We start from the raw sequence: 10,123 nt of genomic DNA, 5'->3' as shown, positions 1-10,123 counted from the left end.
TGACACCTAATACGTGTTCAGTTCAATCTGAAATTTTATGAAACTCAAATCAGAAAGATGCCTTCTCCAAGAAAGTATGTTAAAATATGTATCTATATTGGCTCTATTCTGTAAGTATTCAAATGTATTTAATTTCCATGTCCTTTTCAGACCATTTCCCAACATGCACTGTCGCATCCTCTTTGCCCCTTAAATTTCAATGTAATAGGTCATGTCATTTTTTTCTATTCATCTAAATATCTGATTGATATTTATATACCAACAGTTTTGAATGCATCCATTGCCAATTAGTTGATATTTCATGCAGTTTCTTTTTTCTCTGAATATAATCACTTTCTGAGTGTGTATTTCATAACTGCAAGCTGCTGGGGATAAAATGATGATGATTCCACTTTCCCTGACTTTATGGAATTTATAGAGTTTAAAATTAGTCAGCAAACTCAACTTATAAACATCTATCCTTTTTTTCAGCCTTTTAATATTTTGATAAGTAAATTTGTCTCCATTTACAAGTATCAAAGATTATTTTTTTTGCCTTTTTAAAAAATATTTTATTTGTTTATATGACAGAAAGCAAGAAAGCACAAGCAGGGTGAGCAACAGGCAGAGGGAGAAGCAGGCTCCCTGCTGAGTAAGGAGCCCAATGCAGGGCTCGCTCCATCTCAGGATCGAGCAAATGAAGGCAGATGCTTAACCGACAGAGACACCTAGGTGCCCCTAGTCTTGCTTTTTTGAGGCAGATTGCTTCTTCCTTAAGATGACCCCCATATTAGCCCTTAAAGGTGCTGTTGACACCCTTCCTGTTAGTGGTGGCAGGTAAGGAAGTAATGGTGAAAGGCACAGAAATTAGTTGCTTTCTTATACACTCACAATGTAACTGAAGAAAGAAATTAAGGAATCAATTCCATTTACAATAGCACCAAAACCCATAAGATACCTAGGAATAAACCTAACCAAAGAGGTGAAGGATCCATACTCTAGAGATTACAGAACACTTATGATAGAAATAGAGGAGGGGCACCTGGGTGGCTCAGTGGGTTAAGCCTCTGCCTTCGGCTCAGGTCATGATCTCAGGGTTCTGGGATCGAGCCCCGCATCGGGCTCTCTGCTCTTTAGGGAGCCTGCTTCCTCCTCTCTCTCTGCCTGCCTCTCTGCCTACTTGGGATCTCTGTCTGTCAAATAAATAAATAAAATCATTTAAAAAAAAATTGAGGAAGACACAAAGAGATGGAAATACATCCCATGCCCATGGACTGAAAGAATAAACAGTATCAAAATGTCTGTGCTGTGCAGAGCAATCTACACTTTCAGTGCAATCCCTTTCAAAATACCATTGATGTTTTTCACAGAGCTGCAACAAATGATCCTAAAATTTGTATGGAACCCGAAAAGACCCTGAATCACCGGGTGAATTTTGAATAAGAAAACCAAAGCCGGTAGCATCACAATGCCTGACTTCAAAGCTGTGATCAACAAGACAGCATGGTTTGGCACAAAAACAGACACAGGAATCAATGGAACAGAATAGAAATCCCAGCAATGGACCCTCAACTCTATGGTCAACTAATCTTCAACAAAGCAGGAAAGAATATCCAATGGAAAAGACACCCTTCAATAAAAGAATTTATATTTAAACCAGCCTGACAACTCTCATATTTTAAATACACTACACATGTCATGCACATTTAACAAAATTATTCTTTTTCTTAATTAAATCTCATATTTACTATCTTTTACTTCAACCTGAGATACAGATATTTCACAACAAAGATTTTCTTCTTTAGAATTTTTTTAATTTTTATTTATTTTTTAAATTTCTTTTCAGTGTACCAGAATTCATTGTTTATGTACCACACCCAGTGTTCCATACAATACGTGCCCTCCTTAATATCCACCACCAGGCTCACCCAACCTCCCATCCCCCCGCCATTCCAAAACCCTCAGATTGTTTTTCAGAGTCCATAGTCCCTCATGATTCATTTCCCCCTCCAATTTCCCCCAAATCCCTTCATCTCTCCATCTCCCCATGTCCTCCATGTTATTTCTTATGCTCCACAAATAAGTGAAATCATATGATAATTGACTCTCTCTGCTTGACTTATTTCACTCAGCATAATCTCTTCCAGTCCCATCCACATTGATACAAAAGTTGGGTATTCATCCTTTCTGATGGAGGCAGAATTTTTTAATCATGACTGGTAAGTCTTACTTGCTTTGCTTTGATTTTATACATAATTTTACAGTTACTTTTCCCATTGTCCTACAGATGCCCCTGAAACTCATCAAATTTTAGTATAAACTAGCAGTCTTACTCTTTTCTATTCATAAAGGATAAAAAAAATTAGTTCCTTTTTTCTACTTTCTGACTTATATACTACTGTTGGCTTAATTTGCTTCTCATAAACTTTGAAACTTACACACATAGGGTTATTGTTTTGGAAAGTCAACATTATTTAAATGTTTCCAAATAGTTACTATGTCTGTTGTTATTCATTCCTTTTGCATCTTTAAAATTTCATCTGTAACGATTTTACTCATGTCTGAAAGAAATAAACTTAAATATTACCTGATACACTTTTTCTGGTAGTGAGTTTTCTTTGCTTAAAAAATAAGGATTTGTTTCATCTTCATTTTAAGGTTATTTAGAGGATATGGTATTGTAAATTAACAGGGGATCTCCCAGATTTACAGAAATATGACTGATAAAAGTGGTCATTATTTAGCTTGTCCAATGTGATTTTTAAAGGTGTACACATTATGATTTTATGTATATGTTATGAAATGATTACACAATCATTTTCATTAGCTCATCCATAACCTCACGTAGTTACCCTTTGTTTTTTGTAGTGAGAAAACTTGAGATTTACTCTAGCAAATTTTAAGAATACAATACAGTATTGTTAACTACAGTTGCCATGTTGGACATTAGATCCCCACCACCTATTCATCTTATAATTGAAAGATTGTACCTGTTATGAATATTTCTCCTCCCGAGCCACCCTTCTACTGTCTGGTTCTATGAGATTGACTTTTTTAGATTCTATATAAAAATTAGACCATGTAGTATTTGTCTTTGTGTCTGCCTTATTTCACTTAGCATAAACCCTCTTGGAAAGTTTTCTTTCTTTTTAAGACTAAGTAGTATTCCATTGTTTACGTGTACAACAGTTTATCTATTCATTTGTCAATGGATACTTAGGTTGTCTCCTTATCTGGCTACCATGACTAATAATCTAGTGAACTCAGGAGTGCACATATTTCTTTGAGCTACTGATCTTATTCCTTAAGGTATTTACCAAGAAGTGGAGTTGCATGATTATACAGTAGTGTTATTTTTTCTTTTTTTGAAGAAACTTCATACTTTTCTCTATCATGTCTGTATCAAGCAATTCTAGTAAAGAGATCAAGTCTGGTTTTTTTTTCAGAATAGTAAAATAGAAAAAAAAATAGTAAAATTTAGAAAGTATTTAATTCCTGAATGACATTTATGTTGTTTTTAAGAATATTGTATCTGACCAGGTTGTCTTTCATCTTTTAGTTATGAATTTTTGTATTTATATCTCCTTTTATTTTCCCTTTATTGTTGATCAATTGAAATTTTAATGCATCTGGTGTGACATAATTTTATATTATAGGCTGGTAACTATTTCAAACTTCTGATGTAAATATTTATATTTATTTTTGTAATTAGAAAGTTGTCATCCATATTTTTAAACCTCAGTTTGCTCCCAATCATTAAGAGTCTCTTATGGTTTGTTTCCCTCTCTTTTTTCTCCCCCTTCCCATATGTTCCTCTGTTTTGTTTCTTAAATTCCACATTAGAGTGGAACATGTGATATTGGTCTTTTTCTGACTGGCTTATTTAGCTTAGCATAATACACTCTAGCTCCATCTGCAAATGACAAGATTTCATTTCAAGATTTCAAGATTTTTGATGGCTAAATAATATTCCTGTGTGTGTGTGTGTGTGTGTGTGTGTGTGTGTGTGTGTGTGTGTGTATCACCTCTTCTTCATTCATCAGTCGAGGGACATATGTACTCTTTCCATAGTTTGGCTATTGTTGATAATGCTTCTATAAAGATCGGGAGGCATATACTCCTTCAGAATCAGTATTTTTGTATCCTTTGTGTAAATACCAAGTAATGTAATTGCTGCGTTGTAGGGTAGTTCTCCTTTTTCTGCATCCTCACCAACATCTGTTACTTCCTGGGTTGTCAATTTTAGCCATTCTGATCATTGTGAGGTGGTATCTCATCATGGTTTTGATTTGTATTTCTCTGATGATAAGTGATGTTGAGCATCTTTTCATGTGTCTGTTAGTCATCTGAATGTCTTCCTTGAAAAAATGTCTGTTCATGTCTTCTGGCCATTTCTTAACTGGATTATTTGTGTTTAGGGTGTTGAGTTTGATAGGTTCTTTATGGATTTGGGATACATGCTATATGCTATATGCAAATACCTTCTCCCATTCCAAAGTTGCCTTTAAAATTGTGGAATGTTTCTTTTGGGGAGGGTATGTGCTATGGTGAGTGCTGTGAAGTGTGTAAACCTGGCGATTCGCAGACCTGCACCCCTGTGGATAAAAATATATGTTTACAAAAAATAAAATTTAAAATTGTGGAATGTTTCTTTAGTTGTGCAAAAGATTTTTATCTTGATGAAATCCCAATAGTTCAGTTTTACTTTGGTTTCCTGTGCCTCCAGAGACTTGACTAGTAAGAAGCTGCTGCAGCTGAGGTAAAAAGTTTGCTGTCTGTGTTCACCTCTAAGATTTAATGGTTTCCTGTCTCACTTTTAGTTCTTTCATCTATTTTGAATTCATTTGTGTGTAGGAGCCAGAAAATGTCATTCTTATCATGTCATTATCCAATTTTCTCAAAATCACTTTTGAAGAGACTGGTTTTTTTTTTCAGTGGATATTTTTTCCTGCTTTGTTGAAGATTAGTTGACCATACAGTTATGGGTCCATTTCTGGGTTCTCTATTCTGTTCCATTGATCTATGCATCTGTTTGTGTTCCAGTGCCATACTGTCTTGCTAACTACAGCTTTGTAATAGAGCTTGAAGTTCAGAATTATGATGCCTCCAGCTTTGCTTTGCTTTTTCAATGCATTGTCTTAATGATAAATGATTGCATGTCCCTTTCAAGAAGACCAGTGTATATTTGGCTGTTCAGTAGGATCCTTCTTCAGTGGAAGACAGCCTCCAGTTCAATGGGTTCCAGGTTTCAGAGTGGTCTCAAGATTGAATTCAGGAAACACAGCCTGACAGCAAAAATTCCTGACATCATTCCTGACCGACTGAAAGTAGCCCAAACAGAACTTCTCCTGTTTTCCTAGGTTCTCCTCAGGAATATATTTCTCACAGTCATGATGTGGAGAATGTTTTTTAACGACTCTAGGGAAGGGTTAAGGGCTGGTTGATTAGGCATGATAAATCCACTCTAACATTCTATGTTCCCTGAGTCTTTGGAAACTTTCCTTTCTGGTTTTCCTCAGGAAGATTCTGCCATTTCAGTTCATTTACTGAAGACCATCTTTGAGTACAGGTATCAGTCAACTATCCAAACATTCTCAAATACAGTGGGTCCAGAATCTCTCTTTAAGGTCCTCATATTAGGTACAATTCAGCCTCATGTTATGTCATATTTCTTCTACTCAGATCCAGTACTCAGAATTTTGTATCACACATATTCCTCAGGCTTTATCTGTATAAACTGACAAAACCTTACAGTTATTTGGTTAATATATTTTATCTCTGGATCCTTCTAGCATTTGTGTCCAATCGTAGATCTAGAGTTGTACTTCCCCACGCACCAGACGCTAGCCATATCTGATTATTGAACGTCTGAAACGTGGCAAACTCCACTGAAGGAATGAATTTTTAATCTTTATTCACTTTAATTAAAGTTTAAAGTCTGAAGCCATATAAAATATTTTTCAGTTCAACATAATGCTTTGTTTTCCATTTTATTTTAGCTATTGAAAATTTAGTGTACAAAATAAGCTGTGTTTTGTGTTAAATACTGGATTAAGAAGACCTACTTTTATCATTTAAATGATATCAAACATTTAATTGTTAGGTATATGATTGATTTTATGTTTAAATACATTTGGATAATATTAAGTTAGATTAAGTATTCTATTGAATCAATTTTACTTATTTTTAGCTTTCATAACATGGTCAAGAGAAAATTTTAATAATATGAGTGACCCACATTTTATTCCTATTAGACACCACTATTCTCAGAAACCATACAGAGTGGTGGGAATTTTTAGGGCATAGATCACTAGTCCATTGTAAGCCACATACCTGAGCGGAAGATATTATATTTTCTCTGAATAGGGGGAGACTATGTACCTCATACAAGAGAAGAAGAGCTGCTTCAAATAGTAAAGGGGGGTTGGCAGAATTTAGGATTTGCTTCACTGAAGTCTACTCACATAATGCCATTCCAATTTTAGAGTTCTATTTCTTTCTAAAAAAATGACCTAGCAGAACATTAGGAGGGTTTTTTGTTTTGTTTTGTTTTGTTTGTTTCTTTGTTTAAGGTAGTCTAACATACTTTGTATCCTTGCCTGGGCCTTAGGCTAGATATTTAAAGCCCTGAGGTCATTGACTCATTATTTCCTTTATCATCCTTCTCCAGCTTGTTTATCCCAGAAAGAGCAAATCTATACTTTTCTCATTCTTACTAAAATATTTGGCAGAAATACTTGGGCACTCAAAGCCTTGCCTTCTTTAAGCACTTGCTTATAGAAAGTAAAAACATATGTTTGTCACCATATTCTACATACCACCAATGTCCCCTTTGCCAACAGCAGCAAAGGCCCTATTTCCCTAAGGCTAATTAGGTGAGGAACTAATGCCAAATTCCATTCTTAAGAATTTGTTACCCGGGAAGCTCTTCTGGTATCTATATTTTCGTTAGTTAGGCTTCAGAACTACTATGAGTATTAAGGAATGCAGATTTTATTATAGGAATTAGATACAATTGTGGGAGGATGTAGGGGGAAAAAAAGATCCAAAAACAAATTTCTATCCAGATTAGGCCTGCATGAATGAGTTGGTGCTTGCAGAAAACCAGGAACTCTCAGCTTCTGAGATGGGCTCATAAAGGAAGTGAGTGTAGAAATTTAAGAAGATGGTTTGTTATTCCTGGCTACTGCTTCTGTGTTTGCAGTAAACTATCTGGTGGTGCATTTGTGATCACTGTTAATAAACAGGTCAGTAGCTGTGGGGAGCTGGTGTTGCTGAAGGACATGGGGAGAAATGAGAATTCTCTAGTATCATTGTGTCTCTCTGTCTCTGCCTGCAAACAATATCGAACCACAGAAAACAGTGGTTGCTGTTTCACATTTGCTCCCACAGCATATGCATTTCCGATGTGACCAACTCTAAACTAGAAACTTATAAGGAAGAGAATTGTGGGAAACAGTGCTAGCAAGGTCACAGTGCAGTATCTCACCAAGACACATTTTATCACCTGTGCTTGTCTAAGTGAGAAACACAATTAATTCTCAGTTAATACTTAAGGAATTAAAGACTCATTGTTTAATTAATTGATAGTAAATGAACCAAATAATAAATGAACTCAAAATTCCATCAGGGTATTTTTATGTACAAAAAATCGCAGCCTGTTATTTTATTTTTCCACAAATTAGTTTAAAGAACAAAGGGAGAGTGAGAAAAGTGTAGGAGGATAATCAGCTTTAAAAGTTATTAAAATATATTATAATTTTGTAGTGATGAAAAACCTTGTGATACTGGTTCAAGAACAGATAAACCAACTATACAAATGAAGAGCAGACCCTTGTACAAATTGAAATTTAATACGAAGAAAGAATATATGAAAATCAGTTCTGAAGTAATGAGTTATTAAGTCATTTATGTTAATAAAAAGGTTAGAAATAGAAACAGAAAGGCATTTCATTTTCTTACATCTCACCTCCAAAATAAATTGTAGTTAGATTGGAATTAAAGGTAAAACTTAACATACACACACCCATTCACAAGAGGTGTTGGGATATTGATATATATTAAATCTATGCAGAAGCCCTAAGTTTGAAAGTGATAAATTCATGTGTTACAGGTAATATAATCAGTATTTATTTCATTTAAAAATTCAATCTACCATATGAAAATAAGGTATTAAAGATAAGGGGCTTATAAAAAGTATTACTATGTCAAGTGTAATAAAAAATTCATGCTATGAGACTTTTAAGAAGCTAGGCAGAAACTTGGAGAGGAGGCAAGGAAATCAGTAAATAAACACCATAAAAATAAAGAAAAGCATGACCTATTCAATCATAAAATTACTATCTGATGATCCTACTTCTTCTAAGTGTAGAACCTTCAAAAATTTTTCAAATATGAACAAAAATGATTCTTAAAGATGTCATGATGTTGATTCTGAATTAAAAATACCTAAAATATATATATTCAAATATGAAAAGATAAAAATGCATATTAAAGACTCTCGTATATTTAGAAAGGAACATTATATCCCCTATGTATCAACATCAATCTCTAAATTTAATAGTAAGTGAAACAACTCTCTGTGAAATGATTCACACTGCATTACCATTTACATGAAATTAAAAATTTTAATCCCAAACCCTATAGAAATTATTGAATTTAAAAATATCAATTTAGATTCTAAGAAAGACAAAAAGGAGATGGTCATTCCCATCTCTGAGGATAAGACAAAACTGGAACTGAGTGGGATAAGACTCACAAGTCATTTCAAATTCAATGTCTCATGTATTTGATTAACATTCAAGATAAATAAGCCACAGTAATAATAGTTTTTAATTCCATGTTGTGATAATAAAGGTATTTGTTGTATGTTTCCTTGTCTTATTTTGTTGAATGGAGAGAAAAGTAAGATTTAAAATGGGGGGAGAAAAAAAAAGCACTGCAAATTAATGATGGGAAGGGTCAATTCTTGGACTGTTCACTCTCACACAGAGTGAAGTAATACAAACAGTTCTTCCTTCCAAAGAATTAGTCTTAGAACTTGAAATATTTTGAAGATTATTCAAATCATAGAATCAACAATGGGACAAGATCAAATGCTCTGAAATATAATACAGCAGCAATAAATTTAGGCAGAGAAAAATCTCTGAAAAGAACCACATTTTCCTTGCTGTGTCAAAACTCTCGGTAAACAAATGTAAGAGTACCTACTTTTTAGCAAAGAAACAGAGCACTCGCTCTCGAATCTGTTTGGTCCTTACACCATAAATGATGGGGTTGAGCGAAGGTGGGATAACCAAATAGAGGTTGGCAACAAGAATGTGAATGTAGCGTGGTATGTTGTGTCCAAATCGGTGAGTGAGGAAGGAGAACACTGAGGGGATATAGAAAACACAGATGACCCCAACGTGAGAGCCACACATGCTGAGCGCTTTTAGCCGAGCATCCTGTGATGGGAGGCGGAAGACAGCTCGCAGAATGTAGACATAGGAGATGCAAATAAGGACCAGGTTCAGCAGAAAGAGAGAGACCACGAAGAGCCCATAGATGGCATTGATACGGATGTTTCCACAGGACAGTTTTGCGATGCCCATGTGCTCACAGTAGGAATGAGCTATTACACGAGCCTGACAAAATGGCAGCGGTAGATGAGATAGACTATGGGAAGTGTAAACAGAACTGGACGAAACACAATGCATACGCTGATGCCCACCAGCACCCGGGACGTCAAAATGGTCGTATAGTGGAGTGGAGCACAGATAGCCACATAACGGTCAAAGGCCATGGCCACCAGGACCTTGGCCTCCATGCCAGTGAAGGCATGGATCAAAAACATCTGGGTCACACAAGCCCCAAAGCTAATCTCATGAGCATCAAACCAGAAGATACCCAGAATGCGGGGCACAGAGGTTATGGAAAGGGCCAAGTGGATAGTTGAAAGAAGGGCCAGGAAGTAGAACATGGGCTCCTTCCGCAGGCTCTGCTCCATCTTGATGACCAGCAGAATTGTGGCATTGCCCAGTAAAGCCACAAGGTAAACTGAGCAGAAAGGCAGGGAGATCCAGGCATGAGCCCCTTCCAGACCTGGAATTCCAACAAGGAAGAATGTGGTTGGGTGAAGAGTACTCCTATTGGGATAAAACAT

General features: G+C 35.7%; 1 pseudogene; it reads right to left on the bottom strand.

The window, feature by feature from the left end:
* Positions 1-9,185: 9,185 nt before the first annotated feature.
* On the bottom strand, positions 9,186-10,123 carry LOC125079042 (olfactory receptor 52J3-like; annotated as a pseudogene).

This window comes from Lutra lutra, chromosome 10, assembly GCF_902655055.1.
Source record: "Lutra lutra chromosome 10, mLutLut1.2, whole genome shotgun sequence".
NCBI classification, from domain to species: domain Eukaryota; kingdom Metazoa; phylum Chordata; class Mammalia; order Carnivora; family Mustelidae; genus Lutra; species Lutra lutra.
This window is presented reverse-complemented; position numbering and strand designations above follow the sequence as displayed.